This window comes from Chiloscyllium punctatum, chromosome 13 (genome assembly GCF_047496795.1).
Source record: "Chiloscyllium punctatum isolate Juve2018m chromosome 13, sChiPun1.3, whole genome shotgun sequence".
Taxonomy (NCBI): domain Eukaryota; kingdom Metazoa; phylum Chordata; class Chondrichthyes; order Orectolobiformes; family Hemiscylliidae; genus Chiloscyllium; species Chiloscyllium punctatum.
The window spans coordinates 101,087,562-101,107,053 of NC_092751.1; positions in this window are offsets into that span (position 1 = coordinate 101,087,562).

Sequence of the window (19,492 nt, forward strand, 5' to 3'; positions counted from 1 at the left end):
CTTTCTTTCTTTCTCTCTTTCTTTCTCTCTTTCTTTCTCTCTTTCTTTCTCTCTCTCTTTCTCTCTCTCTTTCTCTCTCTCTTTCTTTCTCTCTTTCTTTCTCTCTTTCTTTCTCTCTCTCTCTGTCTATGTCTCTCCCTTTTACTTTCTCTCTCTTTCAAACTATTGTATGTCTGTCTCTCATGCTTGCGTCTCATTCTTGTGTCTCTTTTTCTCTTTCTTGTCTCTCTCTTGCTCTGTCTCTCTCTCAGCCAGTATTGGTCATCTGACTCTTCCCATTTGTTGCTTTCAATGTAAGTGACCCCTGATCTATTCTATTCAACTATTCCTGTCTGTAGTTACTCCTAGACTCAGCGAATTCAATGAACTGCTGCAGGCCCTCAGGATCCCACCTTCCACTTGAGCTTGAATAAGCTCGAATTCATTCCGGACTCTGCTTCTTGTGTCTTGAGCTGTGGCAAATGCTAATCCCCTCTCACCACCCTGTTCTCACTGACCTACATTGGACCCGAGTCAAAGAAACTCTAGAATCCAAATTCTCATCCTTGTTTTCAGATCCCATTAGGTCACTGGCCCTCACTATCTCTGTATGCTCCTCCTACAGCACATCACTCTAAGACACTTGCACTCCTAGTTCTGGCCTCTTGTAGAATCTCATTTATAATTGCTGCACCATTGGTGGCTGTGTCTTACCCAGCCCTAAGGTCTAGATTTGTCACCACACGCTCAACATCTCGCTTTATTTCTGTAAGACCAAACATTTGTGACCTCATATGTGACTCAGTATCATCCTTTGTTTTATAAAGTTCCTTCAGCAACTTAGGATGTCTCAGTTGGTTAAAGAAGCAGTGTAACTATGTTGCTCTAGTCGCTGCGTTGCTTCCTTACTTAACTGAGGGAGTACTTGCTGACTGAAAATGTGTTGCTGGAAAAGCGCAACAGGTCAGGCAGCATCCAAGGAACAGGAGAATCGACGTTTCGGGCATAAGCCCTTCATCAGGAATGAGGAAAGTGTGTCCAGCAGGCTAAGATAAAAGGTAGGGAGGAGGGACTTGGGGGAGGGGCGTTGGGAATGCGGTAGTACTTGCTGACATCAGGAATGATGCTGCAGGTTAAAACCAAAAGAATTGCTGATAGGTGTGCATGGAGGTTATTGCACTTGTAAGACCACACTGTGTCATTAATAAGTGCTGACTTGTTGGCTTTTGCAAAAGTAACAGACCTTCTATGACAATGGTGTGTCGCAAAGCCTGTTGTGTAATGCAGGCTATCAGTGACGATTAAATGCTTACAGTTAGACCCTATTCTCACTTAATTTCACAGCAGTGAAATATGAACGTGCAGTCCAATGTGCACTAGTTAAATCTGGTATCTTTCAGTATGTTTACAGATTTCGCATTCAGACGGTGTCATCCCTAGTCTACAGCAAGATCCTGATGTGTTCCTTTCAAAGACATTTCAGCCTAATCGATATTCTGAAATTAATTTGTAACTTGCGTGATTATTGATGTTTGTGCAGCTGACTAATAGATATTTTTAATCAGTCTGTTAAGGGATCATATAACACACCTCCGAGAGCAGGAGGAACTTGTACCTGGGCCTCCTTCTTCAGAGGAAAAAGTGAGGACTGCAGATGCTGGAGATCAGAGCTGAAAATGTGTTGCTGGAAAAGCGCAGCAGGTCAGGCAGCATCCAAGGAACAGGAGAATCGATGTTTCGGGCATCAGCCCTTCTTCAGGAAGGGCTGATGCCCGAAACGTCGATTCTCCTGCTCCTTGGATGCTGCCTGACCTGCTGTGGTTTTCCAGCAACACATTTTCAGCTCTCCTTGTTCAGAGATAGGGACACTACAACTGTGCCATAAGAGTCCTGTGCAGCTGCTTGACTTATTGATGAAAATATGTTGATCCATCTTCTATGAGCAGAACAAGTTCACTCTTTAAAAAAAAAACTTGCAACATCTACCCACCAAATGAAAGTGTAACATTTCAGTCATAAAATGTATGTATGTCAAAATTTCAAGTAATTTTCACACTGTAGCTTTGACTACTCAATGATATTTTGGCCAGTTTCCCCTAACCCTTGCTGAGGTGGTTAGGGGATTATTGAGCCTTGTTTGCTATCCCTCCTGGTCTGTTACATTGTGAGGCTAAATGTTTGGAATGGGCTGTTCATGCTTCTTTGGGCGATAACTGTGAAACTGGGATGTGAAGAGCTGTTGACAACAGCCAGTTGGGAAATGCAAGCAATCATTCAGCAGTTGAACATTGCCATAAACAGACGCACCTAGTTAAAACTTCTCATCACGAAGGCAAATGCAAGAATGCCAATTTTCAAATGTTAAAAATCATACAACACCAGGTTATAGTCCAACAGGTTTATTTGGTCATGATTTGGAGATGTCAGTGTTGGACTGAGGTGTACAAGGTTAAAAATCATGCAATACCAGGTTGTAGTCCACCAACTACCTGACGAAGGAGCAGTGCTGTGAAAGCTAGTGCTTCCACTGAAAGTTGTTGGACTATAACCAAGTGTTGTGAGATTTTAAACGTGGCCCAGATAAGGTATTGAAGATGTTAACTCCCTGTGAGACTGTCTGTGCCACAACGGTCAGACTAATTCTAATCTTAAAAAAAAATCGGATTTACAGAATCTTACATGGATTCATGCAGTTTTTGAGCAAAGTAAAGTATAATTCTGCAAATCTCCAAATCAGTTTTCAAATGATCACTGCAATTTACACCATGGAAAAAAAAGGGTGCAGATTGGTTGGCAATTCAACTCTAATTGACTGATGTATTAGATTAGATTCCCTACAGTGCGGAAACAGGCCATTTGGCCCAACAAGTCCATACCAACCCTCTGAAGAGCAACTCATCCAGAACCATTCCTACACCCTACATTTCCCGCCTCAGGTGACTGACTGTGTGGAGTTTGCACGTTCTCCCTGTGTCTGCGTGGGTTTTCTCCGGGTGCTCCGGTTTCCTCCCACAGTCCAAAGATGTGCAGGTCAGGTGAATTGGCCATGCTAAATTGCCCGTAGTGTTAGGTAAAGGGTAGATGTAGGGGTATGGGTGGGTTGCGCTTCGGTGGGGTGGTGTGGACTTGTTGGGCCGAAGGGCCTGTTTCCACACTGTAAGTAATCTAATCTAATCTCATTTCCCTCTGACTAATGCACCTAACACTGTGGGCAATTTAGCACGGCCAATTCACCTGACCTGCACATCTTTGGATTGTGGGAGGAAACCAGAGCACCCAAAGGGGGGAAACCCACCCAGACACGGGGACAACATGCAAACTCCACACACAGTTATGGCGAACCCCCAAGTCACCAGGTAACTCTCTTTCTCTCTAAATGTTCAACTTGAGATATTCATGAGTGACGACTTGGGTTGTTTTGAACTTTATACCATTTCAACCAGACTCTGTTGTTTAGCTCACAAAGCTAAAAGGCTGTGGTACTTGGTAAACTACTGACAACAGCTAGCATTTGCTTGACATCTCTATGTTGGCAAAATGACCAAAGGCGTTTTACGGAATTTTCACAAATGAAAATTTGACTGCCAGCGACACCGGAAGGTTAGAGGTGGCTTGGCTACTATAAGAGGTAGGATGGGCGAGGGGGAGAGGGAAATTTGAAGAAGGAAGCAAAATACTTGCCTGTAATTGTGAAAACAGCCCATGAAAGATGGTGATAGTACTGTCACTAACTGAGAGGTGTCAGCTAATGCTCTAGGTTCAACTCCTAGCATTGCTGATCAAATTGCAATACGTTAATGGTTCTGGAGTTGAAGACTAGAATCAGTGATGGTACCAACAAACTAAACCCCATCTGGGTCACTAGTAGCAGTTAGCAAAGACAATCTATCTTCCTCATTTGGTTTGACCTACATATGATTCCCGACCCACTGAATCATAGAATCCCTACAGTGTAGAAAGAGGCCATTCAGCCCATTGAATCTGTGCAACCCTCTAAAGAGCATCCCACCCAGACCAACCCCCATCCTATCCCCGTAATCCCGCATTTCCCATGCATAACTCTCCCAGCCTGCAGAGTCCTGGACACTATGGGCAATTTAGAATGACCAATCCATCTAACCTGCTCATCTTTGGACTGTGGGAGGATACACGCAGCCAAGGGAGGAGAATGTGCAAACTCCACACAGACAGTCACAGGCAGAGGCTGGAATTGAACCCGGGACCATGGTGCCGAGAGGCAGCTGTGCTAACCACTGAGCTGACTGCAATGTGGTTGTTTCTTAACTGCCCTCTGAAATACCATTAGCATGCTGTTAACTGCAAGTGGGCACCACCTGGTGATGCCCACATCCTGTGAAAGGATATGAGCAAGACCCAGCCGACCAAGCACCAGCTACAAAGAGGGAAACCTCATGAAGGTCAAACCTGGCGTTGAGAGAAAAGAAAAAAACACCAAAATTGCTAGAGAAACTCATTGGGTCTAGCAACATCTGAAGAAGGGTCATTGGACCCAGTGCGTTCATTCTTTTTGTCTTCCCACAGATACTGCTTGATGCTGCTGATGTTTCTCCTGCAATTTCTGATTTTGTTTCAGATCCTTAGCTTCTGCAATTCTTCGTCTTTCAGAATCAGAAATAAAACACTGGGATGTTTAGGGAGGATTTGCAAAAATGATTTAAAAGGTTTCAAAATTGCACAAAACAAGAGCAAAGTGCTACAATTTCCTGACGGACATCTATCACACAATCCCGACAGTGTGAGAACAGGCGATTTGGCCCTTCGAGTCCACAGTGATCCTCCCCCACCATCCTATCCCTGCCAATCCCCTGGCTAATCCACCTGACCTGCACATCTTTAAACCATGGGAGGAAACGGAGCACCCGGAGGAAGCCCACGCAGACACGGGGAGAATGTGCAAACTGCACACAGACCGTCGCCTGAGGCTGGAATCGAACCCAGGTCCCTCGCGCTGTGAGTAGTGCTAACTACTGAGCCACCGTGCTGCACAATCTATGCTGAGTGCAACAATTTGGACACACCTTGCAATTACCTAGTTACAGCCGATTAATGTGAAATGATTAGCACTGGCTGGTTTGTTTGGTACAATCTACACTGACCTGAGAGTCTTCATTCCTTTCTGGTTGGTTGTTTACCGGAGGAGATAACTTTGGCTACCTGAAGAAAATGTCCTGTTTTTCCCACACCCTGGCAGCTTTCCAAGACCGAACAGGGATTAGCAACCTTATTTATGTGGCAGATTAGGAGCGATAGTTTCAAATGTGGTCCACGCTTCAAGAAAAGCAGCTGCCCACAAGAGATATTCGAGTTTGTCGTATTGAGTTTCAAAAGCTGTTCCCTTCCTCCTTGCCCTAACCAGACTTTAATAACATTGGTAATGAAGCATCTCAGCTTGCACTGCATGAGTGGTGTTGCTGTAAGGATCTGTGTTGGGACCTCAAGTAGTCACCATGTTCATTCATGACTTGGATGTTGGGATACAAGGCCACGTGTCCAAGTTTGCCAGTGACAAAGATAAGCAGAATTGTAAATAGTACTGGGGGAATGTGTAAAATTGCAACAAGATGTTGATCCATTCAGTGAATGAGCAAAACTGAAAGATAGATCTTTGTATGGGTACATAGAACATAGAAAAGTACAGCACAGCACAGATCCAGGCCCTTTGGCCCACGATGTTGTGCCGAGGTTTAATCCTAATGTAAAATATAGGAACTTAACCTATGCACCTCAACTCACTGCTTCCATGTGCATGTCCAGCAGTCACTTAAATATCCCTAATAATTCGGCTTCTACCACCACCGCTAGCAACTCATTCCATGCATTCACAACTCTCTGCGTAAAGAACCCACTTCTGATGTCTCCTCTTTCCTTTCTCCTAATATCTTAAAACTATGCCTCCTCATACCAGTCAGTCATGCCCTGGGGAAAAGTCTCTGGCTTTTTACTCTATCTATTCCACTCATTATCTTGTATACCTCAATCAGGTCTCTTCTCTTCCTCCTCCTCTCCAGAGAGAAAAGTCTGAGCTTATTCAACCTTTCTTCATAAGGCAAGCCCTCCAGTCCAGGCAGCATCCTGGTAAACCTTGTTTGCACCCTCTCCAGAGCCTCTGCATTTTTCCTATAGTAGGGCGACCAGAACTGGACACAATTTTCCAAGTGTGGTCTCACAAGGGACTTGTAAAGCTGTAGCAAAATCTTGCAGCTCTTCAACTCAATCCCCCTGTTAATGAAAGCTAAAACACCATAAGCTTTCTTAACAACCCTATCCACTTGAGAGGCAACTTTGAGGGATCTATGTACTTGCACACCCAGATCCCTCTGTTCCTCCACACTGCCAAGAATCCTGTCTTTAATTCTGTATTCAGCATTCGAGTTCGATCTTCCGAAATGCATCACTTCGCATTTATCCAGGTCAAACTCCACCTGCCATTTCTCAGTCCAGCTCTGCATCCTGTCTATGTCACGCTGCAGTAGCCCTCGATATTATCAACGACACCTCCAACCTTTGTGTCATCTGCAAATTTACTAACCCACCCCTCAATCTCCTCATCCAAGTCATTTATAAAAACTATAAAGAGCAGATGCCCAAGAGCAGAGCCCTCCGGGACCCCACTCAACACTGACCTCCAGGCAGAATACTTTCCACCTACAACCACTCTCTGCCTTCTGTCAGCCAACCAATTCTGAATCCACACCGCCAAATCTCCCTGTATCCCATACTTCCTGACTTTATGAATGAGCCTACCATGGGGAACCTTATCAAATGCCTTGCTGAAGTCCATACACACCCCATCCACTGCTCAACCTTCGTCGACCTGTTGTTATTTCCTTAAAGAACTCAATGAGATTTGTGAGGCATGACCTACCCCTCACAAAGCCATTCTGACTGCCTTTAATCACACTGCTTTGCCAAATAGTCATAAATCCTATCCCTCAGAATTCTTTCCTTGCTGACCACAGATGTAAGACTGACTGATCTGTAATTGCCAGGGATTTCCCTATTATCCTTCTTAAAAAGAGGAACAACATTCGCCTCCCTCCAATCCTCCGGTACAACTCCTGTGGAGAGTGAGGAGGCAAATATCCTCGCCAGCGGCTTAGCAACCTTCTTTCTCACTTCCCGGACTAGCCTGGGATAAGTCTGGTCTGACCCTGGGGAATTATCAATCTTAATGTTTTCTCAAAAGTTTTCATTCACAATGAGGTCCCTTTCCTTGGTGAAAACCGAAGCAAAAAACTCATTTAGGGCTCCCCCTATCTTCTGAGACTCCATGCACAAGTTCTCTCTGTTATCCCTGATCGGCCCCACCTTCTCCTTGATCATTCTTTATTCCTCACATATCAGTAAAATGCCTTTGGGTTCTCCCTAATCCTTCTGGCCAAACCTTTCTCGTGCCCCCTCCTCAGTCTATTTCTGAGCTCCTTTCTAGTAAGCCTGTAATCCTCTAAAGCTGTGCTAGATCCTTGCTTCCTGCACCTTACATAAGCTGCCGCCTTCCTTTTGATGAGAAGCTCCTCTGTTCTCGTCATCCAAGGTCCCTTAATCTTGCTCCTCCTTACCTGTCTCAGAGGAACAAATCCGTGCATCACTGACAACAACTGCTCCTTAAATAGTCTCCACATGTCTGCTGTACCCTTTCTGTAGAACCCTGCCCCAGTGAAACCCATGTGTCCGCCTTGGCCACAAGTATTGATCCATGCTCTAAGTTGGTCAAGCTTATTTCTGACGCTCCTTGTGTTAAAGCAGATGCACTTTAACCGATCCCTTTGTTTCATTGCGTGAGAAACCTTTCTGATAGATTTATTACATCCTGTCACTGCCCCATCTGCAACTGTTGCCCTCTCAGACATGTGGCTCTGATCCCCACCCCCTGCCAAACTAGTTTAAACCCTCCCGAATCACTCAAGCAAATCTCCCACCCAGGATATTTGTGCCCCTCCTGTTCAGGTGCAACCCATCCTTCGTGTACAGGTCCCTCCTTCCCCAGAAGGTATCCCAATGGTCTAGGTACCTGAAGCCCTCTCTCCTGCACCAGCCTCACAGCCACATGTTAAGCTGCATTCGCTGACTGTTCCTCACCTCACTATCTCGTGGCACCGGTAGCAAACCTGAGATCACTACTCGTCCTGCTCTTCAGATTCCAACCTAACTCTCTGTAGTCACTTTTCAGATCCTCAATCCCTTCCCTGGCTATATCATTGGTGCCATTGTGTGCCACAATTTCTGGCTGGTCCCCCTTCCCCCTTCAGAATCCTGTGAACCCTATTGGCGACATCTCGGACGCTGGCATCGGGGAGGCAACATACCTCCCGGGAGTCCCGTTCCTGACCACAAACTCTCCTGTCAATCCATCAATTTAGTCCTCTAGCGCTTTTCTATTCTCCCCTCTTCCCTTCTGAACCACAGTACCAGGCTCAGTGCCAGAGACCTGACAACTATGGCTTTCCCCTGGTAGGCCGTCCCCACCAGCAGTATCCAAAACGGTGTACGTATTGCTGAGGGGAACAGCTACAGGGCATCCCTGCTCTATCTGTTGGTTCCCTTTCCTTCCCCCTGACTGTAACTCAGCTGTCCTTATCCTGTGTCTGGGGAGTGACCACCTCCCTGTTACATCTCTCAATTTCCCCCTCAGCCTCCCGGATGATCCATAGTTCATCCAGCTCCAGCTCCAGTTCCCTAACTCTGTTTTCGATGCAGATGTACTTCCTGCAGATGTAGTCAGCAGAGACATGTGAAGTGTCTCTCACCTGCCACATTCTGCAGGAGGAACTTGCAACTGCCCTAACATCCATATCCTGCTGCTCTGAAAGCCTGCACAGGACTATACAAAGGAAGAGAAGAAAAAACATGAGAAGCTCTTAGTAAGGTTAGAGGAGGTTACAGGGTAGCTGTGAGTGAATCTGCTTTGAACATGAAAATGGCTAGAACAGGGTACTTGCTGAGTGGTGCTGTGTTAAACATAGCAGAGCTTCAAGAACACAAATCATGAGGACGTCACAATCAAATAGCCTGATGGCCATGTGACAGTATGTGCATGTCTTGACGTTATGCTCGCCAAATCCCCACACTGGAGTCTGGGCTGCAGCGGTCTTCATTATGACTAGCTGTAGTCCCAGCAGTGACCACCACTGACTGTGGCGCTGCTGGGTCCTCCGAGCTGCTGGCTGCCTCCAGGGGGCAGCATTCTCACTGCAGGGCAGCCAGTGGAATTCAGTGGAAAGCAAATGAGCTCCTGGTGATTGATTGTTGCCAGAGCGCACCAAGGGATGTTTGTTGCTGATTTGAAGTATCTGGGTTTCAGCAATTTTGCCACAGTGGGGGGGAAAAAAATCCAAATTGGCTAGGTGCTTAAATTTGAAACTTGTTTTGTACATGATTCCCAAGCGAAGTTTGGCTGCATGATTGACCCAGTTTGTCTGTAAAAAATAAGAGTTTCGTTGATGCAGTGATCGTCAGACGTCTTAAAGCACTCTGCAAGATTAGCTGCACTTAAAAATATGTGTCATTGATGCTGATGTAGGAGATACGGAAGTCAGTTTGAACTTAGCAAGCACCCACAAACGGTGGGATGTTTTACATCCACCAGAAGGAACACAGTGGATTTGAGTTTAGCCTTTTGTAGGAAAGCCACCAGCCCTGACAGTGCAGCACTCCTGCAGTACTGCACTGACTTGTTGATTAGATTAGATTCCCTACAGTGTGGAAACAGGCTCTTCGACCCAACCAGTCCACATCGACCCTCCGAAGAGTAACCCACCCAGACCCATTTCCCTCTGACTAATGCACCTAACACTATGGGCAATTTAGCGTGGCCAATTCACCTGACCCGCACAGCTTTGGACTGTGGGAGAAAACCAGAGAACCTGGAGGAAACCCACGCAAAGAATGTGCAAACTCCACACAGACAGTCGCCCAAGGTTGGAATTGAACCTGGGAACCCTGGCATATCCTGTGCAAGATTAGACTCTGCGCTGTAGTGGATTCACGCTCTGTCGGGGCATCACTAGAATTGGTCTGAATCCACTGGCATAGACAAGGAGGAGTTATCTGCCGATTCCATTCTCTTGGAAATGCATATGTCCAAGGGCAGCTTGGCTTCAAATTCAGCAGTCTGGCCATACTCCTAGATATCAGTTATCTTGAAATCCGAGCACAATTTCCTGTCCTTACAAAATTAAACGAGTAGCAGTTCATTGCAACCAGAGATGCTCAGACTTTGAGGCATGAAACGGTCATGTGATCCATCCTCCGGGTTTAATTACAAGCAAGAAAAATCACATTCTGAAAGATGCAAGCTTGTTTACTAGCATTGGAAATGAAAGTGAGGAGAGACTCGCAAATGGCATGATTTGTGAAGAGAGCAGCAAATCCATCGTTACCCTGTTTGGGCAAAGCCAGTCTGTGTTTGGGCCAACGTGCCACTCCCTTTTAAAATTCATCAAGCAGATCCTCTGAGCAAACAGATCCTGGAAAATGCCCATCAATCCGTGAGTGAGGGAATTCTCTGGTATCTCGGTCAAGATTAATCCATCATCGAGTGTTAATTTAACCAGTCGTTCAACCAATCATGTGTGGCACGGTGGCACAGTGGTTAGCACTGCTGCCTCACAGTGCCAGAGACCCGGATTCAATTCCCGCCTCGGGCGACTGATTGTGTGGAGTTTGCACATTCTCCCTGCGTCTGCGTGGGTTTCCTCCGGGTGTTCCGGTTTCCTCCCACAGTCCAAAAATGCGCAGATTAGGGGAATTGGCCATGCTAAATTGCCCGTAGTGTTAGGTGAAGGGGTAAATGTAGGGGAATGGGTCTGGGTGGGTTGCGCTTCTGCGGGTCGGTGTGGACTTGTTGGGCCGAAGGGCCTGTTTCCACAGTGTGAGTAATCTAATCTAATCTAATCAATCATGGGAGCTTGCTGTGAGCAAATTAACTGCTATCTAAACCCACATCATTAACAACTTTGAACAATGAATTAACTTTAAAGTTTGTGAAGGAAGCATACTCACGAGTTGCTGGTGTGAAAGATGGTAAACTAAGAATGTTCAATGGTTATGGAGTAATCAAAACCGCGCTGCGGGAATATGTAAACAGAGATGAAGAGCTGCAGATAATACAGTATTGTATTACCGTGGGTGATGTTCCACCTGCATTGCCGGTTCAAAAACACATTTAACAATTAGCTCAAGCTGCATAATTTCAAGGAAGTTAGTGCCGAATCTATGAATTTGGTTTCTAAAGGAAAATTAATTATCAGTAAAATGTAATTAACTGTTTGACATCCCACAGGTTGTTGTTACAGATTCCAAACTGTGCTCTACTCAGTATTAGTGTTGGGTACATTTAGTTGCGCTGTCAAAAAGGATACATGTAATGTGGAAGATGGTTTTCTCAATCTGACCAGCAGTGACAGGTTGTGCTTGCACCTTGCAGATGGACAGCTCAGTCTGTCTCTGTCTCTCTCTTTTCTCTTTCACTCGTGTGACATGGGTGTCACTGGCTGGCCAGCATTTATTGCCCGTCCCCAATTGCCCTTAAATTTAATGACTTGCTAGGCCATTTCAGAGGGTATTTGAAAGTCAAACACATTGATGCGGACAAGGAGTCAGATGTAGGTCAGACCAGGTAAGCGTGGTAGTTTGCTTGCCTGAAGGGCATTTGTGAACCAGGTGGGTTTTTCTTGACAGTGGTTTCACGGTCATCATTAGATTATAAATTCCCAATTTTTTTGTTCAGTTCAGAAAACCTATCTGCCCTGGTGGGATTCAAACCAGTGTCTGCAGAACATTAACTGAGTTTCTGGATTAATAGTCGAGTGATAATACCGCTAGGCCTTTTGTTGGAGGAAGAGGGACCAGGACAGCATTGGTGTTGATACAGTATCTCCAATTTCAACACCTGTTGCACCTGGTTTTGTAGAGACCGCTCAAAGAAGATAATGCTGAGTCCTGAGGAGGTGATACGCAGGAGGTTGGTGAAAGAGGATTAATGAAGAGGAGAGGTCGGGGTGGGGTGTCTGCAGTGTGTGTAGGCAACGTCCCATCAAGTGTGGGACAGAGATTACCCCCACCCCCCCCCAAGTCCCCTCACGGGGTAGGACAAATGGACCGACTCTTCAGGAATGAGATGAAGTTAAATCAAAGGATTGGAGAGATGGGGGAAGAGTGGGACCATACAGGGGTTTGAACCCAAGGGTGGGGAATGTGAAATGTGATTGCTGTGTGTGAGCTTGACGCTGGCAGCACAGTTGTGCACTGGCTGGGTGCCAGGAGGTGCTTTAGAACATCTCAGTCTAAGCGTGGGTGTTTGTACAGGCGAAATGTGCAACTCTCACACGGCTGCCATGACAGTTTAGTCAAAGCGTCTGAAGCTGATTTTCCAATCCTCGGTTTCTGTTTCATTTTCAGCTCGGTTCTCCAAACTGCAGGGTTTGAGGGTTCACTGATCACGTTGCATTTGGATGGGATGTTAAATCAGTGCCTGTTCTGGTAGGCACTGGAGAACCCTTGGCACTGCTGCGAGAACTGAGATTGCTGTACCAGCCAACATTCCTGACTTCCCGAAAATCTCCCCTCAGGATAAATAAATGAAGTGCGAACTCAGTGCTGGAGAGTGGGCTGCAATGTCAAACCACTCCACGTTGCAGTGTGCCTGTTACCATTTGAAATAGCTCGCATATTAACAACTTGCCTCATAGCAAGTTATGCAAACTAAATACCTGAATTTATTTTTGTAATTCCAACTCATCATGACCTGCTAAAAATGTGTGCTCCATACTTTATACTAAAATAATTCTTTATGCCAAACAATTCTCAAATATTACTCATTATCAAAATAATATTCCATAACAGTCATTTTCTGTACAAATAATAATATTCTGTACTAAAATAATATTCAGTACAAAGTAAAACTCTTTAATGAGAAGAGGAACATTTGCCCGAATCTACATTCAGTTGTCCAATACCTGTAATATTTTCAACAACTGTTTTAAATGAATGTGCTTTTAATGAATGTTGTCGTGGAAAACTTCTATGGTTGAAGCTTGTAATATTGAGAAAGCAACAGTAAAACTACAAATTAGATAAATGTACATTGCAGGACTCAGAGGTGAGGACAGGGATTAGGACTAATTAGAAGGCCTAGTACAGGCATGAAGGGCCAAATGGCCTCAGCCTGTGATGTGAGATTGGGAGCTTCACCTCACTTGCTGTTCATGGGAGTTTTACTGTTCGCAAAATGATTTGCTGCATTCCCTACAATAAGTGCTTTAGGATTGGAGGAAATCATGTTTCTGAAAGGGTTAATGTTCATTGGTTCCACTGGTAACACCCACACTCTGGGAAGGAGACAAGTTCTATTCTAGCTTTCAGAGAGAGCAAATATAACTCAAGTAGAGCACACCACCTTCTGCAGGGCAGTTAGGGATAAGCAATAAATGTTCAGCAAACCCCAATTCTCATGAATGATTTTTTTAAAAACTGCCAAGGTCTACTGACTCTGCCTGACCAAATATAGTTGTGTGTGTATCATGCGATAAATCGTTTTATTATTCCAGAGCAGATTCTCTACATTAGTGTATCCTTTGGTGCTAATCACTAGATAAGGGATTAATGTCAATGAATTGCTTCACATAGCCCTTTGCCAGCGCCACATTCTGGTAGAGATGGCAAATACCACACAGGTACCTGGCATTGTCATATGGAAATTGTCACACTAACTAACTTTGCTGTTGTGTCACTGTAGTCTAACCAGCCCATAGTCCCACTCTCTTATTAGGGGGAGATGACTGGTGGTGGTTTAACCTGAGGGTCACCACAAGGAGAGATGTTGAGAAGGAGAGTCCCTCTTGGTGACCTCAGCTGGTGTGGGGATTGAACCCACACTGTTGACGTCATATTGCTTTGCAAACCAACTGTTCAGCCAACTGAGCTAACCGACCCCGCCGCAACAGTAAGGTGCTTTAGAATAACAAGGTGTATCTATAGATGTTTGCAGCAATCACTCTCAAACAGACCAAAAGTTATGAGTGCTTTTACTTGAAGCTTTTTTAAAAAAAGAGCGCTGTGTGTTGGTGGCAATGGAAACTGGAGAATAAGAGAAGATAATTGCATTTCAGTCTCACCTTCTGCTACCTCAGGACATGCCAAAGTGCTTCACAGCCGACGAATGTTTTGTTTTGAGAATGTTCATTGTTATAAGATGGGAAATGTGTCCATCGGCTCCCATTAACAGCATTGTGATAATGAATAGGTCATCCACTTTGGAAATGATGACTATCTACCAGGTCACTGGAAATTACTTACCAGCTCTTCATCAAAACGGTGGCTGTGGGATCTTAGACTGTGCCTGTGACTCCAGCTCAGTGTTTCATCAAAACACAGCCCCTCCGACAGTGTTGCCCTCCGACAGTGTTGCCCTCCGACAGTGTTGCCCTCCGACAGTGTTGCCCTCCGACAGTGTTGCCCTCCGACAGTGTTGCCCTCCGACAGTGTTGCCCTCCGACAGTGTTGCCCTCCGACAGTGTTGCCCTCCGACAGTGTTGCCCTCCGACAGTGTTGCCCTCCGACAGTGTTGCCCTCCGACAGTGCTGCCCTCCGACAGTGCTGCCCTCCGACAGTGCTGCCCTCCGACAGTGCTGCCCTCCGACAGTGCTGCCCTCCGACAGTGCTGCCCTCCGACAGTGCTGCCCTCCGACAGTGCTGCCCTCCGACAGTGCTGCCCTCCGACAGCGCGGCCCTCCGACAGCGCGGCCCTCCGACAGCGCGGCCCTCCGACAGCGCGGCCCTCCGACAGCGCGGCCCTCCGACAGCGCGGCCCTCCGACAGCGCGGCCCTCCGACAGCGCGGCCCTCCGACAGCGCGGCCCTCCGACAGCGCGGCCCTCCGACAGCGCGGCCCTCCGACAGCGCGGCCCTCCGACAGCGCGGCCCTCCGACAGCGCGGCCCTCCGACAGCGCGGCCCTCCGACAGCGCGGCCCTCCGACAGCGCGGCCCTCCGACAGCGCGGCCCTCCGACAGCGCGGCCCTCCGACAGCGCGGCCCTCCGACAGCGCGGCCCTCCGACAGCGCGGCCCTCCGACAGCGCGGCCCTCCGACAGCGCGGCCCTCCGACAGCGCGGCCCTCCGACAGCGCGGCCCTCCGACAGCGCGGCCCTCCGACAGCGCGGCCCTCCGACAGCGCGGCCCTCCGACAGCGCGGCCCTCCGACAGCGCGGCCCTCCGACAGCGCGGCCCTCCGACAGCGCGGCCCTCCGACAGCGCGGCCCTCCGACAGCGCGGCCCTCCGACAGCGCGGCCCTCCGACAGCGCGGCCCTCCCTCAGCGCTGTACTCCCTCAATACAGCCCTCCCTTGGCACTGCACTCTTTGTTGTATTCCCTCAGCACTGCATTGGAGGGAGCAGAGTCCATGTGGATACTGAACACACTTACACTATAGGTAAGGGGCACTTTGGCAAATTACCAGAGACTGCGCGTTCAATGCTTGCCTTCAAGAGAGCAAACTGTGGAGGGGAACATTTTATGCCAAATACAAAAAGGAACACTGTAAAGACAGCGATACATGAGACTAGATGCTTCTCGCAATCTGACAGTATATTTTTGCTATGATGTTCCACCACCCGATGCTGCCTAGCTTGCTGTGTTCTTCCAGCCTCCTGTGTGTCTATCTTGGATTCCAGCATCTGCAGGTTTTTTGCCACTAATGATGATAGCCCATCACACTGAATGTGGTGATGAATCTTATGGCATTGCCTCTCGAAATCGGAGAAGTAGGAAGCTAGAACAATACTTGACAGTTATCACGGGCGATTTGTGGCTGTAATGGAATACTGAATTGACAGTTCCTTTTGGTCATTTGGATCATATTCCCCTGCCAAGTGGTAATGTCTCCAAGCCCCAGAACTAAAACAGAAAATACTGGGCAGGTCAGGCAGCATTTTTGGAGAGTGAACGTTTCTGGTTAAGGATATTCTGTCAGAACTGGAAGGTGTGAATTGATGAACCTGAAATGTGGACTTGTTCCTTGTGTATGGCTGGGTATTTCCCGCCCCTTCCCATTTTAATTTTCTGCTTTCCCAGTGTTTTCTTCAGCGCTGTAATCCCAGCAGTGAGTCAAGGGTAAGGGCGATTGGGAAATCAGTCAGTCTGTTCAGGGCAGCGATGATTAAATGAGAAAAGTGATCGTGGTGAAAAGCAAAAGGAGATGATAACACGACAAGTAAAATACGAAAAGATGCTTCCTGTGGAGGTAAAACTGACTTCAGCAGAATAGCATTGTTACGTGTTATGGTTGATATGTTATATTGTGACAGTGTCCCTTTAAGAAGTGAGTCACATGACACTTGGGGGAGTCATTAGCCAGTGCTCATTGGCTTCTTCAGACTTGCTTTGAGCTTTATGGAGTGCATAGCTTCAGAATAAAACCTCCCTGTTTGAAGATTTGAGAGAAATCTTGTTCTTCAGTTCTGGCTGGAGCTTAGCAACTGCCCCGCACAGATCAAAGATGGTGGTGTGGTCAGCTCCCCCATGTCATGTGAGCGCGTAATGTCAACCACTGCCAATCAATCCCCTTGCTCTGACTGGGTCCACCTAGCCGACTGGTCAAGAGAAGCCATTGGGTAGAACAACAAGAGGAAACCCTTGTCTGAAGCAGAATGGATGTTATGGAGTGATAGCAGTCAGGTGGGAGAGTCAGGAACTAGAGGGCACAGGTTCAGGGTGAGAAGGGAAAGATATAAAAGAGACCTAAGGGGCAACTTTTTCACGCAGAGGGTGGTACGTGTATGGAATGAGCTGCCAAAGGAAGCGGTGGAGGCTGGTACAATTACAGCATTCAAAAGGCATCTGGATGGGTATATGAGTAGGAAGGGTTTGGAGGGAAATGGGCCAAGTGTGGGGACTGGATTCGGTTGGGATATCTGGTCGGCATGGACGAGTTGGACTGAAGGGTCTGTTTCCATGCTGTACATCTCTATGATATTGGTGCGATAGCCTTAGCTATTTCGATGATGAGGAGACCTCGATGGTAGATCTGTCTCCTTCAAGATCCAGAGCTTCTCTGCTTTCCCAACCCAAGTCCTTATGATGGCATCGGATTGGGTGGAGTTTAATGAGACCATCAGAATTAACCCTTTCAGAACCATTACCTTATGCCTGCACTTGTTGAAGAGCATGCAGATTGGCAGCGATGTGCCTTCCTTTGGCATTCTTTCGACCATGTGGGAATTGCACCTGTACCATTGAAGAAAAAACTTTGGAATTGAGCTTCAAGAATAACCTTCCATTTCATCGTTGAAAAAGCAGAGCAGGTCAGGCAACATCCGAGGAGCAGGAGAGTCACCGTTTCAGGTGTGTGGAGGGGGGAGGGGGCTGAGAGATAAATGGAGGGGTGGTGAGTGGAGGTAGCTGGGAAGGCATTAGGTAAATGCAGGTGGAGGGGGTGATGATGATAGGTCAGTGGGCAGGCTGGAGCGAATAGGTGGGAATGAAGATGGACAGATAGGACATTTCAAGAGTTCGGTGCTGAGTTGGAGGGTTGGATCTGGGATGAGATGGGAGGAGGGGAGATTTGGAAACTGGTGAAGTCAGTGTTTGACGCCATGTGGTTGGAGGGTCCTGAGGTGCAAGATGAGGCGTTCTTCCTCCAGTTTGGTGGGTGGGTTTGATAATGAGCTGTGTCTGGACATTCGTGGGGTGGGATATGTGGACTGTGGGCGTTCTATCCTTGTTGGATTTGCTAGGGGTGGTGTGTGTGTGTGTGTGTGGGGTTAGAGAACGGAGGTACGGGATGTGTGAGAGATGTGATGGAGGGCATTGTTGATCACGTGGGAGCAGAAATTCCAGCGCCACAGTTTTCAACCCTTATCCTTCATTTCGGGCATAATCGACACTATCTCCGTCATGCCGGGTGGGCGTCTGTAATGTTAAAGTTGCAGTGTGAATGCAGCTTGCTGTTGTCGTGTGTTGCCTGAGCTGCTGAGCCTGTCTCACTCGCTCTGATAAATATTCCACAGTATTACTATCCCCCTCCCTCACCCCCAGCCCCCATTCCATTGCCCTGTGTGGTGTGGCTGTTTGTGTGTCCTGCCGTGTTACAGCCTTAATGCAACAGTCCCGGAGGTCAGTGTTGTTTACAGTGCTTTAAACTTTGGACCCTGGAATGTGGAGAGGCAGGTGCCCAGGGCGTATGTCAGTGTGCCGAGAACACGTCAGCAACGTGCTGCTTCCCTGAGCACTAACTGCACGGAGCTCAGGCAAGAGCCTGCCTCTTCCACCAGTCCACCGCTTACTGCCAGGCATCGGCAGGGATCACACCGGAATGTGAGAGACACCAGAGGAGAGGGGGAGCCAGCCCCACCATTCGGAGAGAGGTGAGGGAGCCTGGGCAATAACTGAAACCAGGCACCAATTCAAAAACGTACCGGTCTGGTTTTGCTGCAAGAACAGATGACTGAGTCAGTTGGAGTTCAGTAAAACATGTTAGAGCAGGTTAAAGTCATTGGAAGAAGAGTTGTAAGGGACTCGAAATGTTAACTCTGTTTCTCTCTCCACAGGTGCTGCCAAACCTGCTAAATTTCTCCAGCGCGTTCTGTTTTTGTTTCAGTTTTAATAACTGTGTATGAGTCTGTTAGCTGAGGCAGGTTGAAATCAGTGGTCAAATTTCCATTTTGTGGTCACACATTTTGTCCCCATTCTTCCACATTATGTACTCGCGTGAAAAGGTCCCAGCAACAAAGCTTGAACCTTCCACCTCTGTTATGATGTTTAGGGTCGATGATCAAGCTTCTGGTCACCTGCCTGGCCTGGATCTGTTTTTGGTAATCATTCCTGAGGGATGTGATGGGATGGTTTACTGTTATGGTGCTTTATAAATGCAAATAATGTGTGTGTGTTCTATGTGTGAGGCCAGTGAATTCGTGTGTTGCCTGAGCTGCTGAGTCTGTCTCACTCGCTCCGATAAATATTCCACAGTATTACTATCCCCCTCCCTCACTCCCAGCCCCCATTCCATTGCCCTGTGGTTTGGCTGTTTGCCTCCAACTCGACTCTGGGTGGTAACCCGAGGGAAAATCCATTGGAACCACGTGCTCACCATGGGGAAGGGGGAAGTAAATTTCGCATTGTGTACCCCCAACGGTGGCAGTGAACTGGCATTGCCAACCCTGAACCCAAACCCTAATGCCACCCATAACCGTAATATAAAACTTAATGCTAACTCTGTACCTTAACGCTAACCTACCCCTAACCCTAATCTGAATCTAATACTAACCCCGTATCTTAACCCTAACACCAACCGTAGCCCTAAGCCGAACCCTAATTCAAAACCTAATGCTAACCCGTACCTTAACACTAATGCCAACCCAAATGCTAACCATATCCCTAACCCTAATCCTAACACTAATCCTAATGCTAGCCATAATTCTAACCCTAGCCGTAGCCATAACACTAATCACAATGGTAGACATAACGCTAACCCTAGCCCTGACCCTAACACTAATCCCA